This window comes from Schistocerca gregaria, unplaced genomic scaffold (assembly GCF_023897955.1).
Source record: "Schistocerca gregaria isolate iqSchGreg1 unplaced genomic scaffold, iqSchGreg1.2 ptg000359l, whole genome shotgun sequence".
NCBI lineage: Eukaryota > Metazoa > Arthropoda > Insecta > Orthoptera > Acrididae > Schistocerca > Schistocerca gregaria.
The window spans coordinates 660,939-675,226 of record NW_026061817.1 but is presented as its reverse complement, the minus strand read 5'-3'; the positions used below and the strand labels follow the sequence as shown (position 1 = coordinate 675,226).

At 51.7% G+C, this 14,288-nt stretch overlaps 20 non-coding genes across 20 annotated transcripts; all 20 read right to left on the bottom strand.

Moving 5' to 3' along the window:
- Nucleotides 1-36: 36 nt before the first annotated feature.
- Nucleotides 37-109, bottom strand: Trnak-uuu (transfer RNA lysine (anticodon UUU)). Its single transcript has one exon. It is a non-coding gene; the product is annotated as a tRNA-Lys (tRNA).
- Nucleotides 110-772: 663 nt separating this feature from the next.
- Nucleotides 773-845, bottom strand: Trnam-cau (transfer RNA methionine (anticodon CAU)). The gene has a single exon. It is a non-coding gene; the product is annotated as a tRNA-Met (tRNA).
- Nucleotides 846-1,879: 1,034 nt separating this feature from the next.
- Nucleotides 1,880-1,961, bottom strand: Trnas-aga (transfer RNA serine (anticodon AGA)). Its single transcript has one exon. It is a non-coding gene; the product is annotated as a tRNA-Ser (tRNA).
- A 145-nt stretch (nt 1,962-2,106) lies between these two features.
- On the bottom strand, nt 2,107-2,179 carry Trnak-uuu (transfer RNA lysine (anticodon UUU)). The gene has a single exon. It is a non-coding gene; the product is annotated as a tRNA-Lys (tRNA).
- A 661-nt stretch (nt 2,180-2,840) lies between these two features.
- Nucleotides 2,841-2,913, bottom strand: Trnam-cau (transfer RNA methionine (anticodon CAU)). The gene has a single exon. It is a non-coding gene; the product is annotated as a tRNA-Met (tRNA).
- A 1,033-nt stretch (nt 2,914-3,946) lies between these two features.
- Nucleotides 3,947-4,028, bottom strand: Trnas-aga (transfer RNA serine (anticodon AGA)). The gene has a single exon. It is a non-coding gene; the product is annotated as a tRNA-Ser (tRNA).
- A 145-nt stretch (nt 4,029-4,173) lies between these two features.
- Trnak-uuu (transfer RNA lysine (anticodon UUU)) lies at nt 4,174-4,246 on the bottom strand. Its single transcript has one exon. It is a non-coding gene; the product is annotated as a tRNA-Lys (tRNA).
- Nucleotides 4,247-4,907: 661 nt separating this feature from the next.
- Trnam-cau (transfer RNA methionine (anticodon CAU)) lies at nt 4,908-4,980 on the bottom strand. Its single transcript has one exon. It is a non-coding gene; the product is annotated as a tRNA-Met (tRNA).
- A 1,034-nt stretch (nt 4,981-6,014) lies between these two features.
- Nucleotides 6,015-6,096, bottom strand: Trnas-aga (transfer RNA serine (anticodon AGA)). The gene has a single exon. It is a non-coding gene; the product is annotated as a tRNA-Ser (tRNA).
- A 145-nt stretch (nt 6,097-6,241) lies between these two features.
- On the bottom strand, nt 6,242-6,314 carry Trnak-uuu (transfer RNA lysine (anticodon UUU)). Its single transcript has one exon. It is a non-coding gene; the product is annotated as a tRNA-Lys (tRNA).
- Nucleotides 6,315-6,975: 661 nt separating this feature from the next.
- Trnam-cau (transfer RNA methionine (anticodon CAU)) lies at nt 6,976-7,048 on the bottom strand. Its single transcript has one exon. It is a non-coding gene; the product is annotated as a tRNA-Met (tRNA).
- A 1,033-nt stretch (nt 7,049-8,081) lies between these two features.
- Nucleotides 8,082-8,163, bottom strand: Trnas-aga (transfer RNA serine (anticodon AGA)). The gene has a single exon. It is a non-coding gene; the product is annotated as a tRNA-Ser (tRNA).
- Nucleotides 8,164-8,308: 145 nt separating this feature from the next.
- Trnak-uuu (transfer RNA lysine (anticodon UUU)) lies at nt 8,309-8,381 on the bottom strand. The gene has a single exon. It is a non-coding gene; the product is annotated as a tRNA-Lys (tRNA).
- Nucleotides 8,382-9,051: 670 nt separating this feature from the next.
- Trnam-cau (transfer RNA methionine (anticodon CAU)) lies at nt 9,052-9,124 on the bottom strand. The gene has a single exon. It is a non-coding gene; the product is annotated as a tRNA-Met (tRNA).
- A 1,033-nt stretch (nt 9,125-10,157) lies between these two features.
- Trnas-aga (transfer RNA serine (anticodon AGA)) lies at nt 10,158-10,239 on the bottom strand. The gene has a single exon. It is a non-coding gene; the product is annotated as a tRNA-Ser (tRNA).
- Nucleotides 10,240-10,384: 145 nt separating this feature from the next.
- Nucleotides 10,385-10,457, bottom strand: Trnak-uuu (transfer RNA lysine (anticodon UUU)). Its single transcript has one exon. It is a non-coding gene; the product is annotated as a tRNA-Lys (tRNA).
- Nucleotides 10,458-11,127: 670 nt separating this feature from the next.
- On the bottom strand, nt 11,128-11,200 carry Trnam-cau (transfer RNA methionine (anticodon CAU)). Its single transcript has one exon. It is a non-coding gene; the product is annotated as a tRNA-Met (tRNA).
- A 1,035-nt stretch (nt 11,201-12,235) lies between these two features.
- On the bottom strand, nt 12,236-12,317 carry Trnas-aga (transfer RNA serine (anticodon AGA)). Its single transcript has one exon. It is a non-coding gene; the product is annotated as a tRNA-Ser (tRNA).
- A 145-nt stretch (nt 12,318-12,462) lies between these two features.
- Trnak-uuu (transfer RNA lysine (anticodon UUU)) lies at nt 12,463-12,535 on the bottom strand. The gene has a single exon. It is a non-coding gene; the product is annotated as a tRNA-Lys (tRNA).
- A 661-nt stretch (nt 12,536-13,196) lies between these two features.
- Trnam-cau (transfer RNA methionine (anticodon CAU)) lies at nt 13,197-13,269 on the bottom strand. Its single transcript has one exon. It is a non-coding gene; the product is annotated as a tRNA-Met (tRNA).
- Nucleotides 13,270-14,288: the final 1,019 nt, after the last annotated feature.

The following is a 14,288-nucleotide window of genomic DNA, read 5'->3' as shown; positions in this document are numbered from 1 at the left end:
CTACGAGACGAGCCATTATGGAAGCGTTAAAATCTTCGGCCGGACAGGGACTCGAACCCTGGACCCTTAGGTTAAAAGCCTAATGCTCTACCGACTGAGCTATCCGGGCTTTCGCTTGTTGTGGTTGGAGCGGTTTCAAGCAACGTGATTAAGTGGAAGGTGTGTGTGTAGGCTTCTGGCGCTACTGGCGACTGCACCGACTACTCACTGACGCTGGTAGCAGCCCAACAGCGGACCAGTGCCTCTTCTCCCTTTATTCCGGTGCTGACAGTAACTGCATCACGTGCCTGCTTTCCCCGATTGCGTTCGGTTGAAGCCAAGGAAGAAGGGCGACCAACGACAGTTCGAAGACCAAAACATGGAGCGTTGTGTGCGCAAATAGTTCCGTTCCGGTACCGGGAATCGAAGCCGGACCTGTTGAGTGAAAGCCAGGTATCCTAGCCACTAGACCAAACAGGACTTGCTCTACAGCGGTGAGATTTACTCCGTCTCTTATTGTATTTTGTGCTGAATCTGGACTCAGTGCTGTTCTCTGCTTGCGATCATATCCGCGCCTACAGACCGGCATGGCGCACAGTTCAAAATTGACTGTCCATTGCTGTGTGCATCGCATTTTGTTTGTAACACGGAGGAGAAATATCAAAGTTGTTACGTCGTCATAATTGGAAGTAAACATTTTGACGCTGAGGCGTGGACTCCGTGTGGATAACGGACAACAGTTAAGTTCGTTCCCTAGCAACAGCAACGCAGTCATGATGTACAGAAAATTAAATGCCCCAGGTGAGGATCGAACTCACGACCTTAAGATTATGAGACTTACGCGCTGCCTACTGCGCTACCGAGGCACGCCGGAGACGTCCTCGAAGGAAACTCGCTAAGTCTCACATTTTAGAGAAAGACAGTTTGCGCTTTCTGAAGGATCTATTGTCTTGCTACACGTACGAAACTCGGTAAGTCTCACATATTAGAGATAGACAGTTTGCGCTTTCTGAAGAATCTGTTGTCTTGCTACACGTGCTGTCCCGACTCTCTAGATTAAACTGCAGCCGCAGCTATACAGCTATAAGGTCCTGAGGCTGACCCATCTCAAGCGAGCAATCCGCGCGGCAGCATTGTTGCCACAAGAGCAAAATAATGCATCGACCGGGAATCGTGCCGGCATACCTTAAGATTATGAGACTTAGGCGCTGCCTACTGCACTACTGAGTCACAAACCACTCAACTACAGATGCTCGACAAGCTACCCGTGCTTTCCAAGCAGCTGTCGGCAGGGAAACTGGGATTGCCACCCAGCGACGTCGAAAAAGGGGCTAAACTCGCGAAGTCCCCCACTACACTGCCTTAAAACGACCGTTCATCACTATCGTGTGAGTAACCTTGCGTCAGCGGCGACGAGTCTTGCCCAAAGACGTAGCGTGCTTGGAGGCGCTGCCCGAATGCGTGTGGATGCACCCTCCTACCTCGTAATGCGCCTGCAGCTCCTATAGCCGTGGGCCGCTGTGGGCGGGCGGGAAGCCGACACAGCGCGGCGTTGCGAGCAGCGGCAGTGCGGTGGTGTTGTACTGTTGAGCATAGTTGCCTTCCAAGCAGTTGATCCGGGTACGATTCCCGGCCACCGCAAGTGGCGCTAATTTTTCCGTATCATTATGTGGGCTCCTGCTGTTAAATTAAGGTTTTTTTTTTTTTTCGTCGTTGCACCATCCTGTAGTATGTCCCGACTTGTCCCGACTTTGCTCGGCTGACGCGAAAGCTGACGCTTGGAAATCGCCCTTATCTAAAGGACAGGCACTATAAACGGCTGTGAGAGGTGAGGTGTGGCGAGGTACCAAAACGCGATATTTTCTGCTTCTTCTTCCAAAACAAGAAAAGAAAAATCCGACGCAGTCGGTAGGACTCGAACCTACGCTCCCAGAGGGAATCTGATTTCTAGTCAGACGCCTTAACCACTCGGCCACGACTGCTTGTCCAACAGGTGCCCCTCGAATCGTGAAAAACCCAACCGGTTGCGTCTGCGCAGAATGCCGACAGGAAACGTAAAACCGTGCACTGATTACGACAGGGCTACTATCGCTACGAGACGAGCCATTATGGAAGCGTTAAAATCTTCGGCCGGACAGGGACTCGAACCCTGGACCCTTAGGTTAAAAGCCTAATGCTCTACCGACTGAGCTATCCGGGCTTTCGCTTGTTGTGGTTGGAGCGGTTTCAAGCAACGTGATTAAGTGGAAGGTGTGTGTAGGCTTCTGGCGCTACTGGCGACTGCACCGACTACTCACTGACGCTGGTAGCAGCCCAACAGCGGACCAGTGCCTCTTCTCCCTTTATTCCGGTGCTGACAGTAACTGCATCACGTGCCTGCTTTCCCCGATTGCGTTCGGTTGAAGCCAAGGAAGAAGGGCGACCAACGACAGTTCGAAGACCAAAACATGGAGCGTTGTGTGCGCAAATAGTTCCGTTCCGGTACCGGGAATCGAAGCCGGACCTGTTGAGTGAAAGCCAGGTATCCTAGCCACTAGACCACACAGGACTTGCTCTACATCGGTGAGATTTACTCCGTCTCTTATTGTATTTTGTGCTGAATCTGGACTCAGTGCTGTTCGCTGCTTGCGATCATATCCGCGCCTACAGACCGGCATGGCGCACAGTTCAAAATTGACTGTCCATTGCTGTGTGCATCGCATTTTGTTTGTAACACGGAGGAGAAATATCAAAGTTGTTACGTCGTCATAATTGGAAGTAAACATTTTGACGCTGAGGCGTGGACTCCGTGTGGATAACGGACAACAGTTAAGTTCGTTCCCTAGCAACAGCAACGCAGTCATGATGTACAGAAAATTAAATGCCCCAGGTGAGGATCGAACTCACGACCTTAAGATTATGAGACTTACGCGCTGCCTACTGCGCTACCGAGGCACGCCGGAGACGTCCTCGAAGGAAACTCGCTAAGTCTCACATTTTAGAGAAAGACAGTTTGCGCTTTCTGAAGGATCTATTGTCTTGCTACACGTACGAAACTCGGTAAGTCTCACATATTAGAGATAGACAGTTTGCGCTTTCTGAAGAATCTGTTGTCTTGCTACACGTGCTGTCCCGACTCTCTAGATTAAACTGCAGCCGCAGCTATACAGCTATAAGGTCCTGAGGCTGACCCATCTCAAGCGAGCAATCCGCGCGGCAGCATTGTTGCCACAAGAGCAAAATAATGCATCGACCGGGAATCGTGCCGGCATACCTTAAGATTATGAGACTTAGGCGCTGCCTACTGCACTACTGAGTCACAAACCACTCAACTACAGATGCTCGACAAGCTACCCGTGCTTTCCAAGCAGCTGTCGGCAGGGAAACTGGGATTGCCACCCAGCGACGTCGAAAAAGGGGCTAAACTCGCGAAGTCCCCCACTACACTGCCTTAAAACGACCGTTCATCACTATCGTGTGAGTAACCTTGCGTCAGCGGCGACGAGTCTTGCCCAAAGACGTAGCGTGCTTGGAGGCGCTGCCCGAATGCGTGTGGATGCACCCTCCTACCTCGTAATGCGCCTGCAGCTCCTATAGCCGTGGGCCGCTGTGGGCGGGCGGGAAGCCGACACAGCGCGGCGTTGCGAGCAGCGGCAGTGCGGTGGTGTTGTACTGTTGAGCATAGTTGCCTTCCAAGCAGTTGATCCGGGTACGATTCCCGGCCACCGCAAGTGGCGCTAATTTTTCCGTATCATTATGTGGGCTCCTGCTGTTAAATTAAGGTTTTTTTTTTTTTCGTCGTTGCACCATCCTGTAGTATGTCCCGACTTGTCCCGACTTTGCTCGGCTGACGCGAAAGCTGACGCTTGGAAATCGCCCTTATCTAAAGGACAGGCACTATAAACGGCTGTGAGAGGTGAGGTGTGGCGAGGTACCAAAACGCGATATTTTCTGCTTCTTCTTCCAAAACAAGAAAAGAAAAATCCGACGCAGTCGGTAGGACTCGAACCTACGCTCCCAGAGGGAATCTGATTTCTAGTCAGACGCCTTAACCACTCGGCCACGACTGCTTGTCCAACAGGTGCCCCTCGAATCGTGAAAAACCCAACCGGTTGCGTCTGCGCAGAATGCCGACAGGAAACGTAAAACCGTGCCCTGATTACGACAGGGCTACTATCGCTACGAGACGAGCCATTATGGAAGCGTTAAAATCTTCGGCCGGACAGGGACTCGAACCCTGGACCCTTAGGTTAAAAGCCTAATGCTCTACCGACTGAGCTATCCGGGCTTTCGCTTGTTGTGGTTGGAGCGGTTTCAAGCAACGTGATTAAGTGGAAGGTGTGTGTAGGCTTCTGGCGCTACTGGCGACTGCACCGACTACTCACTGACGCTGGTAGCAGCCCAACAGCGGACCAGTGCCTCTTCTCCCTTTATTCCGGTGCTGACAGTAACTGCATCACGTGCCTGCTTTCCCCGATTGCGTTCGGTTGAAGCCAAGGAAGAAGGGCGACCAACGACAGTTCGAAGACCAAAACATGGAGCGTTGTGTGCGCAAATAGTTCCGTTCCGGTACCGGGAATCGAAGCCGGACCTGTTGAGTGAAAGCCAGGTATCCTAGCCACTAGACCAAACAGGACTTGCTCTACAGCGGTGAGATTTACTCCGTCTCTTATTGTATTTTGTGCTGAATCTGGACTCAGTGCTGTTCTCTGCTTGCGATCATATCCGCGCCTACAGACCGGCATGGCGCACAGTTCAAAATTGACTGTCCATTGCTGTGTGCATCGCATTTTGTTTGTAACACGGAGGAGAAATATCAAAGTTGTTACGTCGTCATAATTGGAAGTAAACATTTTGACGCTGAGGCGTGGACTCCGTGTGGATAACGGACAACAGTTAAGTTCGTTCCCTAGCAACAGCAACGCAGTCATGATGTACAGAAAATTAAATGCCCCAGGTGAGGATCGAACTCACGACCTTAAGATTATGAGACTTACGCGCTGCCTACTGCGCTACCGAGGCACGCCGGAGACGTCCTCGAAGGAAACTCGCTAAGTCTCACATTTTAGAGAAAGACAGTTTGCGCTTTCTGAAGGATCTATTGTCTTGCTACACGTACGAAACTCGGTAAGTCTCACATATTAGAGATAGACAGTTTGCGCTTTCTGAAGAATCTGTTGTCTTGCTACACGTGCTGTCCCGACTCTCTAGATTAAACTGCAGCCGCAGCTATACAGCTATAAGGTCCTGAGGCTGACCCATCTCAAGCGAGCAATCCGCGCGGCAGCATTGTTGCCACAAGAGCAAAATAATGCATCGACCGGGAATCGTGCCGGCATACCTTAAGATTATGAGACTTAGGCGCTGCCTACTGCACTACTGAGTCACAAACCACTCAACTACAGATGCTCGACAAGCTACCCGTGCTTTCCAAGCAGCTGTCGGCAGGGAAACTGGGATTGCCACCCAGCGACGTCGAAAAAGGGGCTAAACTCGCGAAGTCCCCCACTACACTGCCTTAAAACGACCGTTCATCACTATCGTGTGAGTAACCTTGCGTCAGCGGCGACGAGTCTTGCCCAAAGACGTAGCGTGCTTGGAGGCGCTGCCCGAATGCGTGTGGATGCACCCTCCTACCTCGTAATGCGCCTGCAGCTCCTATAGCCGTGGGCCGCTGTGGGCGGGCGGGAAGCCGACACAGCGCGGCGTTGCGAGCAGCGGCAGTGCGGTGGTGTTGTACTGTTGAGCATAGTTGCCTTCCAAGCAGTTGATCCGGGTACGATTCCCGGCCACCGCAAGTGGCGCTAATTTTTCCGTATCATTATGTGGGCTCCTGCTGTTAAATTAAGGTTTTTTTTTTTTTTCGTCGTTGCACCATCCTGTAGTATGTCCCGACTTGTCCCGACTTTGCTCGGCTGACGCGAAAGCTGACGCTTGGAAATCGCCCTTATCTAAAGGACAGGCACTATAAACGGCTGTGAGAGGTGAGGTGTGGCGAGGTACCAAAACGCGATATTTTCTGCTTCTTCTTCCAAAACAAGAAAAGAAAAATCCGACGCAGTCGGTAGGACTCGAACCTACGCTCCCAGAGGGAATCTGATTTCTAGTCAGACGCCTTAACCACTCGGCCACGACTGCTTGTCCAACAGGTGCCCCTCGAATCGTGAAAAACCCAACCGGTTGCGTCTGCGCAGAATGCCGACAGGAAACGTAAAACCGTGCACTGATTACGACAGGGCTACTATCGCTACGAGACGAGCCATTATGGAAGCGTTAAAATCTTCGGCCGGACAGGGACTCGAACCCTGGACCCTTAGGTTAAAAGCCTAATGCTCTACCGACTGAGCTATCCGGGCTTTCGCTTGTTGTGGTTGGAGCGGTTTCAAGCAACGTGATTAAGTGGAAGGTGTGTGTAGGCTTCTGGCGCTACTGGCGACTGCACCGACTACTCACTGACGCTGGTAGCAGCCCAACAGCGGACCAGTGCCTCTTCTCCCTTTATTCCGGTGCTGACAGTAACTGCATCACGTGCCTGCTTTCCCCGATTGCGTTCGGTTGAAGCCAAGGAAGAAGGGCGACCAACGACAGTTCGAAGACCAAAACATGGAGCGTTGTGTGCGCAAATAGTTCCGTTCCGGTACCGGGAATCGAAGCCGGACCTGTTGAGTGAAAGCCAGGTATCCTAGCCACTAGACCACACAGGACTTGCTCTACATCGGTGAGATTTACTCCGTCTCTTATTGTATTTTGTGCTGAATCTGGACTCAGTGCTGTTCGCTGCTTGCGATCATATCCGCGCCTACAGACCGGCATGGCGCACAGTTCAAAATTGACTGTCCATTGCTGTGTGCATCGCATTTTGTTTGTAACACGGAGGAGAAATATCAAAGTTGTTACGTCGTCATAATTGGAAGTAAACATTTTGACGCTGAGGCGTGGACTCCGTGTGGATAACGGACAACAGTTAAGTTCGTTCCCTAGCAACAGCAACGCAGTCATGATGTACAGAAAATTAAATGCCCCAGGTGAGGATCGAACTCACGACCTTAAGATTATGAGACTTACGCGCTGCCTACTGCGCTACCGAGGCACGCCGGAGACGTCCTCGAAGGAAACTCGCTAAGTCTCACATTTTAGAGAAAGACAGTTTGCGCTTTCTGAAGGATCTATTGTCTTGCTACACGTACGAAACTCGGTAAGTCTCACATATTAGAGATAGACAGTTTGCGCTTTCTGAAGAATCTGTTGTCTTGCTACACGTGCTGTCCCGACTCTCTAGATTAAACTGCAGCCGCAGCTATACAGCTATAAGGTCCTGAGGCTGACCCATCTCAAGCGAGCAATCCGCGCGGCAGCATTGTTGCCACAAGAGCAAAATAATGCATCGACCGGGAATCGTGCCGGCATACCTTAAGATTATGAGACTTAGGCGCTGCCTACTGCACTACTGAGTCACAAACCACTCAACTACAGATGCTCGACAAGCTACCCGTGCTTTCCAAGCAGCTGTCGGCAGGGAAACTGGGATTGCCACCCAGCGACGTCGAAAAAGGGGCTAAACTCGCGAAGTCCCCCACTACACTGCCTTAAAACGACCGTTCATCACTATCGTGTGAGTAACCTTGCGTCAGCGGCGACGAGTCTTGCCCAAAGACGTAGCGTGCTTGGAGGCGCTGCCCGAATGCGTGTGGATGCACCCTCCTACCTCGTAATGCGCCTGCAGCTCCTATAGCCGTGGGCCGCTGTGGGCGGGCGGGAAGCCGACACAGCGCGGCGTTGCGAGCAGCGGCAGTGCGGTGGTGTTGTACTGTTGAGCATAGTTGCCTTCCAAGCAGTTGATCCGGGTACGATTCCCGGCCACCGCAAGTGGCGCTAATTTTTCCGTATCATTATGTGGGCTCCTGCTGTTAAATTAAGGTTTTTTTTTTTTTCGTCGTTGCACCATCCTGTAGTATGTCCCGACTTGTCCCGACTTTGCTCGGCTGACGCGAAAGCTGACGCTTGGAAATCGCCCTTATCTAAAGGACAGGCACTATAAACGGCTGTGAGAGGTGAGGTGTGGCGAGGTACCAAAACGCGATATTTTCTGCTTCTTCTTCCAAAACAAGAAAAGAAAAATCCGACGCAGTCGGTAGGACTCGAACCTACGCTCCCAGAGGGAATCTGATTTCTAGTCAGACGCCTTAACCACTCGGCCACGACTGCTTGTCCAACAGGTGCCCCTCGAATCGTGAAAAACCCAACCGGTTGCGTCTGCGCAGAATGCCGACAGGAAACGTAAAACCGTGCCCTGATTACGACAGGGCTACTATCGCTACGAGACGAGCCATTATGGAAGCGTTAAAATCTTCGGCCGGACAGGGACTCGAACCCTGGACCCTTAGGTTAAAAGCCTAATGCTCTACCGACTGAGCTATCCGGGCTTTCGCTTGTTGTGGTTGGAGCGGTTTCAAGCAACGTGATTAAGTGGAAGGTGTGTGTAGGCTTCTGGCGCTACTGGCGACTGCACCGACTACTCACTGACGCTGGTAGCAGCCCAACAGCGGACCAGTGCCTCTTCTCCCTTTATTCCGGTGCTGACAGTAACTGCATCACGTGCCTGCTTTCCCCGATTGCGTTCGGTTGAAGCCAAGGAAGAAGGGCGACCAACGACAGTTCGAAGACCAAAACATGGAGCGTTGTGTGCGCAAATAGTTCCGTTCCGGTACCGGGAATCGAAGCCGGACCTGTTGAGTGAAAGCCAGGTATCCTAGCCACTAGACCACACAGGACTTGCTCTACATCGGTGAGATTTACTCCGTCTCTTATTGTATTTTGTGCTGAATCTGGACTCAGTGCTGTTCGCTGCTTGCGATCATATCCGCGCCTACAGACCGGCATGGCGCACAGTTCAAAATTGACTGTCCATTGCTGTGTGCATCGCATTTTGTTTGTAACACGGAGGAGAAATATCAAAGTTGTTACGTCGTCATAATTGGAAGTAAACATTTTGACGCTGAGGCGTGGACTCCGTGTGGATAACGGACAACAGTTAAGTTCGTTCCCTAGCAACAGCAACGCCCTTAATGCAGCCATGATGTACAGAAAATTAAATGCCCCAGGTGAGGATCGAACTCACGACCTTAAGATTATGAGACTTACACGCTGCCTACTGCGCTACCGAGGCACGCCGGAGACGTCCTCGAAGGAAACTCGCTAAGTCTCACATTTTAGAGAAAGACAGTTTGCGCTTTCTGAAGGATCTATTGTCTTGCTACACGTACGAAACTCGGTAAGTCTCACATATTAGAGATAGACAGTTTGCGCTTTCTGAAGAATCTGTTGTCTTGCTACACGTGCTGTCCCGACTCTCTAGATTAAACTGCAGCCGCAGCTATACAGCTATAAGGTCCTGAGGCTGACCCATCTCAAGCGAGCAATCCGCGCGGCAGCATTGTTGCCACAAGAGCAAAATAATGCATCGACCGGGAATCGTGCCGGCATACCTTAAGATTATGAGACTTAGGCGCTGCCTACTGCACTACTGAGTCACAAACCACTCAACTACAGATGCTCGACAAGCTACCCGTGCTTTCCAAGCAGCTGTCGGCAGGGAAACTGGGATTGCCACCCAGCGACGTCGAAAAAGGGGCTAAACTCGCGAAGTCCCCCACTACACTGCCTTAAAACGACCGTTCATCACTATCGTGTGAGTAACCTTGCGTCAGCGGCGACGAGTCTTGCCCAAAGACGTAGCGTGCTTGGAGGCGCTGCCCGAATGCGTGTGGATGCACCCTCCTACCTCGTAATGCGCCTGCAGCTCCTATAGCCGTGGGCCGCTGTGGGCGGGCGGGAAGCCGACACAGCGCGGCGTTGCGAGCAGCGGCAGTGCGGTGGTGTTGTACTGTTGAGCATAGTTGCCTTCCAAGCAGTTGATCCGGGTACGATTCCCGGCCACCGCAAGTGGCGCTAATTTTTCCGTATCATTATGTGGGCTCCTGCTGTTAAATTAAGGTTTTTTTTTTTTTCGTCGTTGCACCATCCTGTAGTATGTCCCGACTTGTCCCGACTTTGCTCGGCTGACGCGAAAGCTGACGCTTGGAAATCGCCCTTATCTAAAGGACAGGCACTATAAACGGCTGTGAGAGGTGAGGTGTGGCGAGGTACCAAAACGCGATATTTTCTGCTTCTTCTTCCAAAACAAGAAAAGAAAAATCCGACGCAGTCGGTAGGACTCGAACCTACGCTCCCAGAGGGAATCTGATTTCTAGTCAGACGCCTTAACCACTCGGCCACGACTGCTTGTCCAACAGGTGCCCCTCGAATCGTGAAAAACCCAACCGGTTGCGTCTGCGCAGAATGCCGACAGGAAACGTAAAACCGTGCCCTGATTACGACAGGGCTACTATCGCTACGAGACGAGCCATTATGGAAGCGTTAAAATCTTCGCCCGGACAGGGACTCGAACCCTGGACCCTTAGGTTAAAAGCCTAATGCTCTACCGACTGAGCTATCCGGGCTTTCGCTTGTTGTGGTTGGAGCGGTTTCAAGCAACGTGATTAAGTGGAAGGTGTGTGTAGGCTTCTGGCGCTACTGGCGACTGCACCGACTACTCACTGACGCTGGTAGCAGCCCAACAGCGGACCAGTGCCTCTTCTCCCTTTATTCCGGTGCTGACAGTAACTGCATCACGTGCCTGCTTTCCCCGATTGCGTTCGGTTGAAGCCAAGGAAGAAGGGCGACCAACGACAGTTCGAAGACCAAAACATGGAGCGTTGTGTGCGCAAATAGTTCCGTTCCGGTACCGGGAATCGAAGCCGGACCTGTTGAGTGAAAGCCAGGTATCCTAGCCACTAGACCACACAGGACTTGCTCTACATCGGTGAGATTTACTCCGTCTCTTATTGTATTTTGTGCTGAATCTGGACTCAGTGCTGTTCGCTGCTTGCGATCATATCCGCGCCTACAGACCGGCATGGCGCACAGTTCAAAATTGACTGTCCATTGCTGTGTGCATCGCATTTTGTTTGTAACACGGAGGAGAAATATCAAAGTTGTTACGTCGTCATAATTGGAAGTAAACATTTTGACGCTGAGGCGTGGACTCCGTGTGGATAACGGACAACAGTTAAGTTCGTTCCCTAGCAACAGCAACGCCCTTAATGCAGCCATGATGTACAGAAAATTAAATGCCCCAGGTGAGGATCGAACTCACGACCTTAAGATTATGAGACTTACACGCTGCCTACTGCGCTACCGAGGCACGCCGGAGACGTCCTCGAAGGAAACTCGCTAAGTCTCACATTTTAGAGAAAGACAGTTTGCGCTTTCTGAAGGATCTATTGTCTTGCTACACGTACGAAACTCGGTAAGTCTCACATATTAGAGATAGACAGTTTGCGCTTTCTGAAGAATCTGTTGTCTTGCTACACGTGCTGTCCCGACTCTCTAGATTAAACTGCAGCCGCAGCTATACAGCTATAAGGTCCTGAGGCTGACCCATCTCAAGCGAGCAATCCGCGCGGCAGCATTGTTGCCACAAGAGCAAAATAATGCATCGACCGGGAATCGTGCCGGCATACCTTAAGATTATGAGACTTAGGCGCTGCCTACTGCACTACTGAGTCACAAACCACTCAACTACAGATGCTCGACAAGCTACCCGTGCTTTCCAAGCAGCTGTCGGCAGGGAAACTGGGATTGCCACCCAGCGACGTCGAAAAAGGGGCTAAACTCGCGAAGTCCCCCACTACACTGCCTTAAAACGACCGTTCATCACTATCGTGTGAGTAACCTTGCGTCAGCGGCGACGAGTCTTGCCCAAAGACGTAGCGTGCTTGGAGGCGCTGCCCGAATGCGTGTGGATGCGCCCTCCTACCTCGTAATGCGCCTGCAGCTCCTATAGCCGTGGGCCGCTGTGGGCGGGCGGGAAGCCGACACAGCGCGGCGTTGCGAGCAGCGGCAGTGCGGTGGTGTTGTACTGTTGAGCATAGTTGCCTTCCAAGCAGTTGATCCGGGTACGATTCCCGGCCACCGCAAGTGGCGCTAATTTTTCCGTATCATTATGTGGGCTCCTGCTGTTAAATTAAGGTTTTTTTTTTTTTTTCGTCGTTGCACCATCCTGTAGTATGTCCCGACTTGTCCCGACTTTGCTCGGCTGACGCGAAAGCTGACGCTTGGAAATCGCCCTTATCTAAAGGACAGGCACTATAAACGGCTGTGAGAGGTGAGGTGTGGCGAGGTACCAAAACGCGATATTTTCTGCTTCTTCTTCCAAAACAAGAAAAGAAAAATCCGACGCAGTCGGTAGGACTCGAACCTACGCTCCCAGAGGGAATCTGATTTCTAGTCAGACGCCTTAACCACTCGGCCACGACTGCTTGTCCAACAGGTGCCCCTCGAATCGTGAAAAACCCAACCGGTTGCGTCTGCGCAGAATGCCGACAGGAAACGTAAAACCGTGCACTGATTACGACAGGGCTACTATCGCTACGAGACGAGCCATTATGGAAGCGTTAAAATCTTCGGCCGGACAGGGACTCGAACCCTGGACCCTTAGGTTAAAAGCCTAATGCTCTACCGACTGAGCTATCCGGGCTTTCGCTTGTTGTGGTTGGAGCGGTTTCAAGCAACGTGATTAAGTGGAAGGTGTGTGTAGGCTTCTGGCGCTACTGGCGACTGCACCGACTACTCACTGACGCTGGTAGCAGCCCAACAGCGGACCAGTGCCTCTTCTCCCTTTATTCCGGTGCTGACAGTAACTGCATCACGTGCCTGCTTTCCCCGATTGCGTTCGGTTGAAGCCAAGGAAGAAGGGCGACCAACGACAGTTCGAAGACCAAAACATGGAGCGTTGTGTGCGCAAATAGTTCCGTTCCGGTACCGGGAATCGAAGCCGGACCTGTTGAGTGAAAGCCAGGTATCCTAGCCACTAGACCAAACAGGACTTGCTCTACAGCGGTGAGATTTACTCCGTCTCTTATTGTATTTTGTGCTGAATCTGGACTCAGTGCTGTTCTCTGCTTGCGATCATATCCGCGCCTACAGACCGGCATGGCGCACAGTTCAAAATTGACTGTCCATTGCTGTGTGCATCGCATTTTGTTTGTAACACGGAGGAGAAATATCAAAGTTGTTACGTCGTCATAATTGGAAGTAAACATTTTGACGCTGAGGCGTGGACTCCGTGTGGATAACGGACAACAGTTAAGTTCGTTCCCTCGCAACAGCAACGCAGTCATGATGTACAGAAAATTAAATGCCCCAGGTGAGGATCGAACTCACGACCTTAAGATTATGAGACTTACGCGCTGCCTACTGCGCTACCGAGGCACGCCGGAGACGTCCTCGAAGGAAACTCGCTAAGTCTCACATTTTAGAGAAAGACAGTTTGCGCTTTCTGAAGGATCTATTGTCTTGCTACACGTACGAAACTCGGTAAGTCTCACATATTAGAGATAGACAGTTTGCGCTTTCTGAAGAATCTGTTGTCTTGCTACACGTGCTGTCCCGACTCTCTAGATTAAACTGCAGCCGCAGCTATACAGCTATAAGGTCCTGAGGCTGACCCATCTCAAGCGAGCAATCCGCGCGGCAGCATTGTTGCCACAAGAGCAAAATAATGCATCGACCGGGAATCGTGCCGGCATACCTTAAGATTATGAGACTTAGGCGCTGCCTACTGCACTACTGAGTCACAAACCACTCAACTACAGATGCTCGACAAGCTACCCGTGCTTTCCAAGCAGCTGTCGGCAGGGAAACTGGGATTGCCACCCAGCGACGTCGAAAAAGGGGCTAAACTCGCGAAGTCCCCCACTACACTGCCTTAAAACGACCGTTCATCACTATCGTGTGAGTAACCTTGCGTCAGCGGCGACGAGTCTTGCCCAAAGACGTAGCGTGCTTGGAGGCGCTGCCCGAATGCGTGTGGATGCACCCTCCTACCTCGTAATGCGCCTGCAGCTCCTATAGCCGTGGGCCGCTGTGGGCGGGCGGGAAGCCGACACAGCGCGGCGTTGCGAGCAGCGGCAGTGCGGTGGTGTTGTACTGTTGAGCATAGTTGCCTTCCAAGCAGTTGATCCGGGTACGATTCCCGGCCACCGCAAGTGGCGCTAATTTTTCCGTATCATTATGTGGGCTCCTGCTGTTAAATTAAGGTTTTTTTTTTTTTTTCGTCGTTGCACCATCCTGTAGTATGTCCCGACTTGTCCCGACTTTGCTCGGCTGACGCGAAAGCTGACGCTTGGAAATCGCCCTTATCTAAAGGACAGGCACTATAAACGGCTGTGAGAGGTGAGGTGTGGCGAGGTACCAAAACGCGATATTTTCTGCTTCTTCTTCCAAAACAA